We start from the raw sequence: 12,767 nt of genomic DNA on the forward strand, positions 1-12,767 counted from the left end.
CCGCTTGGCTTTTAGTAGTTTTGAGACGAAACCGAACGTCTTAAGGTAAAACGGATTGTCAACTTTTGTTTTTTTTTCAAGCAACTTCGCGGGAAGTCTGTGATTCGTTCAATTATTATCGTTTCAGGTAATTTTTTCCTAGTTTTTTGTCTCTGTGCCTTTCTGTGAACCGAAGAAAAACCGGGAAATTCAATCATTATCACACCGAACGCACAACACTACACTCGGAGAGCGCTTAGTAGACAAAAGTGCTGCGTGTAGGACTTGTAGAGTGAGGAAGGTGGTAGAGGTAGAGTGGGTGGGATAGAGACACAAAGACCTAGTCGGTTAAGTACATCGCATCCCTTAAGTGTGTAATGTTATATATGACGGGCTATCAGTTGACGTCGGTCGAAATGTGGAAAACGATCAGTGTTTTCGGAGTCGGACCGCGATGGACGTTGAGGATGCTGCTGGAACTTTTGATATTGATGGGCGATAGCCGGTAATTGCACCTGCACACATCACAGTCCGGTCGCCGATTATTAGTCCCGCGTTACACATTAAGGCTTGCCGGCGCTCATCAAAAATAAAGACCGTCCACAGATAATCGGTTATGTGTAATGTGTGCTAGTAGTAGCTGTTGCCTTTGTTCTCCGCACCGGGGACGCGGTACACCGTTTGTCGATTACCGCCGACTTTTCCCTTGTAATACTCCGGCGTTATATTCCCTTTATAGAGGGGTCCGGCAAATGTGTTTTCGGCCCTTAACTGCCTGCCTGGCCGCCTCGGTCGTAGGAGAAAAATAAAGAACCGAAATGACCGCGTGTGAGTAATCCCAATTGTTTGTCTTGTCCCTCTGGCTGCCGGTCAACGGTGCTGTAATGTTATCACCTATAGTATGCTCGTAGCTTGTATATTTCCAAAAATAATCGCACACAACATTAGTGAAAGTAATAATTACCAACTACTTCTCACGAACAACATCTTTTAACAACATACGCCATCTCTCCTACATCACACCTTTGTGGAAACACTCAGTCATCATAGTCATTCGTAAGCCAGGCAAGTCCTCTGATTCTCCTACTCCGTACAGACCTATTAGTCTGCTCCTTTGATATCTGCCTGATACCTTCTTTAAAATCCTAGAAAAATTCATCTTATGAAGACTAAATCCAATAATTAATGGAAAAAAATCCTCCTCAAAGCCCAATTGGGCCTCTGGCTTTAGAAGTAAACACTCTGTCATGCATCAAATACACAGACTAGTTTGTCAATTTTGTTTAGGAGTGTTCCTTGATGCCGCAAAGGTATTCGACCGTGTCTGACAAGATAGACTTCTATTGAAACTTCTCTTTCTTTCATATTCCCTCTATATCTCATTCTTAAATCCTTTTTCGAAAATCGTATAAAAGTTATAATAGCTGGCGCACCTTAAAGCAATATCTTAGTCCCGACCCTCTACGGCCTATTTACAGCTGACCTACCCCAGTCCAGCTCCACTAATTTGGCCACTTTTGACGATGACACAGCAATAACTTCTTCTAGCTCTGACATTATTTCTGCAACTCCAAGAGCACCTGTTAAAACTACAATAGTAGAGTACAGCTTATGGAAAAAAATTAATGAATCAAAATTCACCCACATTACCTTTACTTTTAGTACTAAAAACATACTACTAAAGCTTCCAACTTAAATGTCTACCAATCCTTTCAATAAATAAATCTACGCCTCATCACAAAAGCTCCCTACCATACAACCTGTAACCTGTAGCAGCAAACGAACCTACTCCATGACCTTAACATACCATTGCTATCAACTAGCTTCCTATTACTATACAAAAATCCATATGAACGTCTCCAACCATTCAAATCCCCTCATATCTGAGCATCTTAATTTTGGAATATTATGAAAGACAATTATTATTATTATATTTACAAGACTCTTCGTAACGGAGCTGAGAAGATGTGTGTGATAGTCGATTCGTGTAAAAATATCTTCCCTTTTAGACAGTCCACACGAAGCGAGAGAGAGTAAAATATGATTGAAACAAGTCGTGCCGACACGTTTTTTTTTCCCGGGCAAACCGATTGAAATTGACCGCCGACGATTTCACCCGAGGGGGAACGCCGCGGTTTTCTTTGAAAGCGAAAAATGCTCTCAAAGATTAAAGTATACAATATTATGTATACTTAGGGACGCGCGCGTGCGGCAATAGAAAAGCTTTTTGTGAACGCTCACCTCGTCATATTGAATTCGACCGCCACCGCACACCTTACCGTGTTGTGCTATCGTTTGCTTGGCCCGCACAAACGGAATGGTTAAGAAAAAAAACCCGCTGGACCGTGCTACCCTTTTTATAATGCATGGTCGATCGTTTTTTTTTATCGAGCTTTCTCGACCAAAATAACATATATATAATACAATATACGTGTACATAAAGTATACACAAACATTTTATTTCGGTCTTGTGATTTCCCATCCACCTCCCTTCATTCCCCTTTCATCCGACGACATCTAACCGAAATCGTTATCGGTATTATATTTTTACAATATAAAACAACAGTTGTTAAAATCCAACCGCGTTCCTCGAATATGAAAATAGTTTTTATCGGGGTTTTCCTCGTTTGATTCGACAAGGAATTTTCGGGGAAAAACCCGACGAATATTGGTTTTCCCTAAAATGTTTTCCACAGAAATATCTCACCACCCGTTAATAAAATTTAATCCGTCGATGCTTTATGGGTGGCAACTTTGTCGGATTAAATGGGGTGTCACTACAGGGCGACTAACAGGTTGGCTTTGCAAGTAGTTGATCAATTTTTGAACACGTTCCGTTTGAACTAGGAGTTAAAACAAGACCTGAGTAAAAGCATTTCTATCGCCTAAGCGAGAAAACACAGACTACAACTAATATATTCTGTATCCGTTTCTTTCCACAGTAAAGACCCGTAAATAGTCTTTGTCTACAATATTGTTGCTGTTCGACCACTTCCGTATTCGTTTCGTCTCTCAACGCCCAACACATTCGTTTCCATTCGTCATTGTTGGCCTCGCTACCGTTTTGAACAATTTTTCTTGCACTCAAAGAACGACAAGGCTTCCTGTCACACAACACCCGCGTTTCAATTCTATTTGACAAACCTAACCTAATCTAATACCTTGTTATTCCCCGTCAATAAGACGAATAATAAGACAATAGACATACAATAATAATACGAATTTAAGTATGACTGTATGTATAATATTTATTATTAAATCAATTTCATTTCCCCCTCCTCCTACCGTTCTCACGTTCCGGTGTTACTCCAGATAGGCTCATAGCCCTTTAAGGCAGCCATCATAGACTGTCTCTTATCACTGATACCTACTTTGCCTTCTCCTCCCTCTTCCTCTCTCCTGTTCCACTCGCTTTCACTTTCTTCTTATCACAGTAACCTGATCTAACCTTCCAGTGTCGTGGAAAAGAGCTATCTTATCACCGGTCGTTTGTCAGCAGCCATTCTATCAGCTGAAGAGTGGAATCGAAAAAGGCTGTAAGTGCCAATCGACAAGGAAATTTCTGCCTTGTTGCGTTACATTGTCGTTGGAACATACATCCGCTTTTCGGCTGAAAAAATAATTTTTGGAAAAAGTGGCACTTAAAGCCTTTTTTGATTCCACTCTTCAGTTATCTCTTATCACTGACCCCTTGTCAATGTAACCCTTATATCGGCTGTCTCTCATCACCGATTCTCACTTTCCGTTATCTCCCCTCCTCTAACGGACCTAACGTGTTCCACTGAGGACACCTGATGATTATTATATTTTCCAAACACGTCCGTCTTGCTCTAACTTAATAATCCAAACGATCCCGGCGTTGCCTTTGAATGACCAACGCCGCCGACGTGATATTTTCCCAAGTGTAATCAGAGTGACAGATCGGAGAGGGGGTGGGTGGTCGCGTGAGGGGAGGGTGATGGAATTGATGGAATTAGCGGTTAGTAAAACCGATAAAACCGACGGCGCTGCACCGAGTGCGATTACGGTATTAATCCGTCCGAACCGTTGTTATCTCTGCCGATCCGTGTGGCCGACGGCCCTTTAATGAAATCCGGTTGTTGTTTTCTCAACTTTATATTTTCCCAACGGCAAGAAGACCAAAAAAAAAAAAATAGGGGAGGCAAACAATCAAAACCAGCGCCGACGAGCTTAACGAGTAATCCGCGCGTACTTCCCCGGCCCGCCGGCCCTGGTCGGCTTTCTTACTTAACAACTTTTTTTGCGCAAAACAAACCGACTGTTGCAAAGATGACGACTGTATTAAAAAAAAAAAAAAAATAAGAAAAACTTTTGTCAAACTATTTCCGGTTAAACGAAGCGTTACGTTGTTACTCACTTTCATCCCGACGAAAATAATATATACAGGGTGATCCATCTGACTTAAAGGCACTAATATTTGGAGGTATATATTATTATACTATAATTTTCAAAAGTAAAAATCTTTAATAAGTCATAACGAACGTAAAAATTAATGGAAATTAAAAACTCAAACGCTAAAATTGTTTTAAATTTTTTGTCTACATTTTTATAGAACTATAAAAACAATGTCTACACTAGTTTTAAGTATATGGGATGAAGATAAAAATGTTCTAATTGTTGTAAAATATAATAAAATATGTACCAACAACTATTTTTGAAGTTATAATAGTTTAAAATTCAGGACTAAGGGGGAAGTGTAAGTAATTAAAACAAATACTACACTCGACCTTTCTTTCTGCCCTTAACTTGAAACTTCAATAACTTGAATAGTTATTCAATGCTGGTTATCGACCAGTCAAAATGTTTATTCTCAATTTAAAAACCCAATGAAATGTATAAGTTGAGAGGGGGTTAAAATTGAGTGCCTAATGGTAAAATGATCACCCTGTATGTTTAGTTTATTTCATTATCACCGCCGTGATATGACTATAAAACAACCCGTTTGCCGAGCCTACGATCAACCCTGTCGGCAGAGTTTAATTTACTCACACTTTTGAAAGTTTGGTAATTATTTTATTCTTTGTGCCACGGTTTTGCCAACGCCCAAAGACTGGTTTATGTAAATAACCGTTCGTATACCGCCGCAATCGCAATGGTGGATTGTATTGTTTGTACACGAGGTGGAAAAAAAAGGTTTTCACAAAGTCAATTCGGGACTCGGCAAAACCGAAATTCCTGAGCTACTTGGCCCGTCGACTTGACGCAGATGACTTTGCCGTTAAACAACTTAGTTATGTACGACCGACCTGTATATTTTACTTCATCCGAAAATGTCTGTCCTTACGGCAAACGATAATAAACGGTGTAGCTTGACGCCTGTAAAGCTTTGTAGTGAGTGAACTTTATCAGATAAAGTTCTGTTATAGTTAGATTCAGTGTTTCTTAGTAAGTTCCTCACAAAACAAATCCGTTCATCGATTCTAGAGATTTGCATGACTAGAAATTAGCAAAATCTAATTAAAGTTGACAATTTTTTTTTAATACTGTAGAAAAATTAAATAACTTATTTTTTTATTTTTTCAATTCGTATTTTGCATCTTCTTGATTGGCTCCTTTTTTTATGAGCATACAGTATTAGTTTTCTATCTCTTATAGTCCAAGAGAATATTGACAATTAAGCGTTCATAAAATGTAATACACACAGAGATATTTTTCAAATTCAAAACATGGGTGTATGAAATCCAATCGACCAGTATATCATTATCTTATATTAAAGTTAATACAATTATTAATATCTATCTTTTCACTATTAGTATGTACCCTTTTTAAAAATGTTTTCCTATTCACAGCAACTTCTTAAAGTTATCGAATTTTTTGACATGGAAATGTTATTGCGCTGAATACAAGAAATTGGATGTCGCTATTTCTGTGTTACACTTTCACTTTCAGATAGAAATAAGAGATAAGTGATAGTAGATAAGATATGAGTGATAACGAACTAGACATAAGTGATAAGATATTAGAGATCAGAAACAAAAAAAAAGTGATGAGATAAATTATAAGAAGTAAGGGATAAGTGATAAGAAATAACACATCTGTGATTAAATGTTTTTTTAATTACCACACTTCGATGTTAGCATACAACAATGTTTGTGCCATTGTTTACAAGTGGAACGAAGATTTTTTTGCGCCCCATCAGCGTTCAACAGCCCCTCACCCCCGAGGAGGGAAAGGGATACTTTTTTTGGATGCGACACAATCCTCCCCTCGTGAAAGGGTTTGCAAAAACAATCGGCGTACCTGCTGTAGATAATTGTTAGTGTCTTGGCGAGGCAACGGTCCGTGTCGCGACGCAAAGAGCGGTAAATAATAATTGACTTTAAGGTATTTCGACGGGCATAGGTGTTGGCTACATGTGGAGAATTTCGGTTTGAAAAATATACACTGACAGCGGACGGGGCGTCCCAGAGAAATCGGTCGCAGACTTTTCGGAATTCGGTAAACTATTTCGATTAAGCATTACCTACCCAACGGTCGTGTTGCAGATGAAGAGGATCATCGGCACGTGTGGGTAAAAATCGTTAATTTTCCATTGTATCGCCAAAACCCAGAGCCCTTTGTTCGGATAGACAGGTGGTGGAAAATTTGTTGACACCGATTACAATATGCTAATATTGTAGTCTAGCTGTAAAGAGCTATCGTTTTCAAATCTAGAACCGAAAGCGTTTTCACATTTTCTTACGCTACATATACTTATTGACAAGTTTAAGACAAAAAAACAAACCTAGTTAGTTTTTCCGCTCCACAGAAAAACATTAAACCATGGATATATTATCTCTTATCACTTATCACTTATATTGTAACTCATTACTTATCTTTTGTTTCTGATTTCTTATCACTTATCTTTAACATATAACCACTTATATCTAATTTCTTATCTCAAAGCGAAAGTGTTACACGAAAATGGCGACATGAAATTTCTTGTATCCGGACCAATAACATGTCCATGTTAAAAAGTTTGATTTTTAAGAAAATGTTATTATATGCTATAGACCCGCTATTATAGATCTTCGTTAGTGTTCATTTTCAGGCATCAAGTCCTAAACTTCCCTTCTAAGGAAAAAGGGTTTGTAATATTTTATGATTTTTAGTTGTAAAATCGGTTCAGACACAAATAAAAAAACACACCTTTGTAAAAATCAAAAACCTCTTCTCAGCTCGACGCATTGAAGCTAAAAATACTAACGAACAAACGTTATTATAAAAAATCATTTCTTCTTCTTGACATTATCATTGAAGGAAACAACAATGAAATCTCTGGCGTGGTTTATTTTTCTTTCTTAAGTACCAATAAAATATACATTTATATATCTAGCCTTTATTCTACTTGCATATGTATACAGATTTCTACATTAGTTTATACATTTCATTTCATTTTTTTTTCATCTACTCTACAACGTAAGGTAATATAACACTAAACTCTCTTTGTAAAATAATAATTTGAATGTATTAAATTTTCAAGGGTTTGAGGTCCAATTTTCAGACCTTAAGACCTATTAAAGCGAAGTGAGGACAATTTTCCCTAACCCTTCTGGGAGAGAAAAGGGATTAGATAATTTTTTGGTTTGCCAACGTTTTGTTGTTAGTGCTTTATCTAAAGAGTACTCCATACAAGTTTGGAATTATGTAAGGTATTTGTATGCGTCGTAGAGGAATGTCCAGGAATTATGGCTCTTGCCAAGGTGACTGATATGCCATTTTCAATATTTCTCATAACCCTTTTAAGCTTATTAGTTGACGGCTTGGCATTTATAGCTGGTACTATGATATTATAATATGTATACACTATGCTATCTCGCTATGTCATTCTGTGTGGTCGGCCGTGTGCATAGTACAGGAACACAGCACGACGAAGATGACTCGTGCTGCCGTTTCGCTACGGATATTATACGGTCGGACCAAAAACGGTGATGATAATCGAGTTATACATAGTGGCTATTCATACAAAACACACACACACACAACGGTTATGTCCGGTCGGCGGCGGCGGAAGAGCAAACGATTGCCCCAAGTGTGTGTGTGTAGCAAGTCAAGATGGAGCAAGCCATCGATGATGTGTCATCACGTCATCTTCGGTTGAGAATATTCGGCTAAATTGTGATTACACGGCCAAAGTTAGTATGTATCAGCGATAATAACAACAACAACACACAAACACCGTACCTACGTTGAATAATAATATAATTGAATTACACACAGACCGGGGGGCACTTACGGGGCAGACCCGTGACGAATGTCCAGGTGTCGTTCGCGCACACCGTCGCCGCCTCCACCCGGGTAAGTATAATATAAGAGTATACTTAGCGTGACTTCCACTGTTTTGTATACGTCCTATTATATATCATACGACGACTGGGCTGGCGGAGGAAAAGGGGGGCACACAACTTATCAAAAAAAAAAAAAAACAAAGATATGCGGATTACACGGTCAAGTTTATTCGAATCAGTCACGCAGACCTCGACCGGCGACTACACAACAATAATGTAATATAATAAAACTGTTTGATTTGTTAATCGCCGAAACTGTCGTGAACCGGAGACGGATATTATATGCTCAGGTTCCTGACCTATTATTATACTATACATACATATAGCACGGCACGAGTGCCCCCCCCCCTGTATTATATCGGGTACTTAAAATTTCCTTTTCTATGTCTGAATCCACGATGAGCCGATTTCATCACTGTATGAATTCTATAAATCGTAGAAATCGTACAACAAAGTTACTTTGTTAGGCCACAAACAATTAGCTTAGTAATTAAAAATTTGACTACATATTTTTGAGAAAATTGCTTATGTTATAGCTTTTTTATTCTAGATCTACCTTCGGTCCAATCTTCACACTTAAGTTCCTTAAACTTTGCTCAGAAAAGTGTAATAAAGAAAAAATGCCTATCACTCCTAGGGAAAAGGGTTAATGATATATTTGTTTTTCAACGTTGATGGAGATGTGATGTTTAAAGAATACACCATTCAAATTTGAAACTGGTTGGGCTGTTTAGAAACAATTTGAAGTGCATGGTAATTTAAATGTTTTTTTCGATTTTGAAGGGGAATGAGTGAATTTTTTTAAATTCATATCCAATAAAGAACCTTTAAGATGCGATTTTTGATCTATAGAGTTGCTACACGAATAAATCGGTTCAACGGTTTAAATGGTATCGTGGGTCCAGACACAAAAATAAAAACACAACATTGTAAAAACAATATACCTTTTCTGCTTCGCGTGGAAGCTTGAATGTTTATCAACAAAACTTGTACTTTTTTATAGCACGTCTGGGTTTTTCCGTCCAAACTACTTAAAAAAACCTAGTTGTTTTCCCCACTTCACAGAAAAACATTGAATCATGGATATGTTATCTCTTGTGCGTATCTCTTATCACTTACCTTTTATCAATGTCTTATCTCTAGTGTCTTATAACCTATCACTCATATATTTGCTCTGATCTCTTATTTCTTATCTCTTGTACTTATCACTTATCCCTAATCTTTTATCTCTTACTGAAAGTGACAGTGTAACGCAAAAATGGAGACATGAAATTTCTCGTATCCAACCCAGTAATATATCAATAATAATAATATAGTATAGATTTTTTTAGTGATTGAGAAAACTCTGTCTCAGTTTTTTTGTATTTTCTGACAAAATATGCGATTTTTGGATCTTGCGAGTGTTTGATTGTAGCCTACTCGTATATTATCTCAGGTCGTATATTTTAATCCGTGTTATTATTATTATTATGAACGGGTGAATGCGGTAAATATCGATTTGGAGAATCTCGTCTCCGGTCTTCGTCCCATCTGACCTGGGCCGGGCAAGTCCAAAAGCGAAACGCGTTCCGTACGATTCATATGTCAATCATTTTGTTTAGCGGGTAATTGCCGGTGCTCGAGGCGGACAATGAACAACAACAACGACAATGAATAAAATATGGGAGTGAGATAAAACCGGTGATTGATTGCCGTTCGCGTGCCTTTAATATTATTGTATACGTTTTTTTAGCCGATACACGAGCAAGTATAATGAAAATAATGCAAAAAAAAAATCATTATTTCGGACTTATCCGCGATATACGACATGTACATACACGTATTATTATATAGGATCAGATCTGTGAGTTCTCAAATTACTCCCGACTTCGGCGTTCGATAGTAATTATTATCATTGTATTGGTACGAAAACCCGAGAACGACCTATTATATTATTGTATGTATGTACATACACATGTATTATATCTTTATTCGTCGTCGTCGTCGTACCCCTTTCCTTGTATTATTATTACAACAACAACAACAGCACCGGCAGAAGCGCAAGAGAATCCTTTGAAATCTCACCCTTTTTTCCGTATTATTATCATTATTTACATTATAATAGCCAACATAATGTACACGGTTAATGAGATATAATAATATAGCGACGGATATTGCTTTCCGGGGAGGGGGAAATAATAATGGTAACGTCAGACTTGTTGCTGTTGTAAAAATAAAAAAGTATAAAAATCCCTTATTATTAACAATAAGTTGGTATGATGTTATTCGATGGAAAAACGGATTCAACCGAAAAACATCGAATCACGGATGTTATCTCTTATCACTTATCACTTACTTCTTATAATTATTTATCTCATCACTTATCTCTAATATCTTATCACTTATATCTAGTTTTTTATCACTCATAACTTATCTTTTATTACTTATCCATTGTCTCTTATCTTTTTGAAATCAAAAACAAAACCAACTATTCATATCTATGCTGTTGATTTTGAATTACCAATACCAAGTTTTTATGGTTTTCTTCTATCTAAATATTATTCAGCGAAAAAAAGGTACAAATTTTATAGTATTGTCTAATATTTTCAATGTAACATAGTTACAAGGGTTTTCAGAAAGAAAAACTACAAAGTGGCAATTATTTTTTTAAGTGAAAAGCACTGTTTCTTATCCTTAATGAATCACCACGATGCACATAATATATTATTATAATAATCGTCGGATTGTTTTTTATTTGACGATAATAATAATATAATATTATGCGCGCTAGTAATATTATTATAACAACGACGCACGGGCCGAGTAGGAAGAACGATGGGGGGATGATAGGGGAAGGGAAAGGGGTGGAAAACGATGAATATTCATATACACCGTATAAACGCGAGACATAAAAGGCGTGGTATAATTTTCTCTCTCTCAATCTCTCCGCGTGCATTTATATTATATATTATATTATCCGACCGTCCTCCTCCCCGGCGTATAATACACACCGTGTATGTATAGGCCCGACTTGATTTATCGCAATTAACCATATTACAAACACACATTTATACACACATGTATGTATATATATATATATATCTGTGTGTGTGTGCTTGCTCCTGCAAAATCGTGTCTGAACGAGGCACAGTGCACACACACACACGGGCGGGTGGTGATGAATATAAATTTCAAACTGGGATTCACCACGTTCCGCGGTCGGGAAGCACATTGGCCTTATGGAAACGTATCCATAAACTATATAGTAGAGTATAATATATAATGTGTATGTGTGTGTGTGTGTGTGTGTGTGTGTGTGTGTGTGTGTGTAAGAGCAATGTGGGGAGGACGGCAGAGTAGAGACAAGCCAATTATAATAACGTTTATTCGCAGAGCAGCATCAGCATCAGCAACGGCATCAGAACCGGCAGAAGCAGCAACGACGACGACGACCACGAAGTGTTGTGTGTATAATATTGTTATTGTCGTTGGAGTGTAGCTGAGAAACGATAAACATATAATATATTTCAATACAGGTACAGGGTGATTCATTAAAGAGGACGCCAATCCACCCGGGAGTAAAGTGTATAGGCAATTTTTTTTGTAAAATCTTTTGTAATTAATTCGGTAATTAGGAAACTCTTTTTTTTGGTAGAAAAGAATGGACGAGGAAAGAATACCCGAAGACAAGGAAGTCTAGCTAGTAGATGGTTGGATAAAGTATAGAAAGAACTACAAGAACTGGTGAAATGGCGCTAAAGAACGGGACGAGTGGAGAAGAATTGTTTTGGAAACCAAGATCAACTATGGCCTGTAGAGCTTGGGAGATTTGGTAGTTTACCTTTATAAAAAAATTTGTCCAAGCAACACAGATAAAGTTCTCGACTTTCAGATGATATAAGTAATTTTACTGTAGGACAATTTTTGGAAGAGCTATGGAGAAAGCCAACTCGTGTGTCTAAATAATGAAAATGCATGTGTCTTAAGTTTAAGACACTAATTTACAATTAAAATAATTGAATTTCGCAGGTATTCTTTTGGAGACACTCAAATGTATGTAGTTCTGCAATATTAGGCAATATTCAAATATATTCGATAACCAGTTTTAGATATTTTCTTTAAAGTTACTAAAGTCTAAACTTTAGGAAGGGAGATACTCTTCACACTTGTTTCCGTCCTAAATTGTTTACCTTTAACAATTTTAAAAGTCAATTAAACGTGCACGTTACCGTCCGAATTGATAAAGCTTTGGTAAATACTAAAAAAGCTAAATATTTAGTAATTATAAAAAAAATTTTAAAATCACATACACAAAAACGTTTTCAAAATGAAAAATTATTTAATCGCAATTGTTTTAAACCTTTCGGTGCCAAATTAATTTGTACCTATAGAATATTTGTTTCTAATACTTACCACAATGCAACATTTATAATTTCCTTAATATTTACTATCGTATAAAATACATGTTTTTCTATTAAGTTAAATCATTAACACGTATCTAAGTGTGTTATCTAAAAACGA

The sequence above is a fragment of the Adelges cooleyi genome, unplaced genomic scaffold (assembly GCF_023614345.1).
Source record: "Adelges cooleyi isolate 19-005CV unplaced genomic scaffold, UGA_ACOO_1.1 ACOO_flye_CR_arks_rails_tigmint_CR_PRNA_247, whole genome shotgun sequence".
Classification (NCBI taxonomy): domain Eukaryota; kingdom Metazoa; phylum Arthropoda; class Insecta; order Hemiptera; family Adelgidae; genus Adelges; species Adelges cooleyi.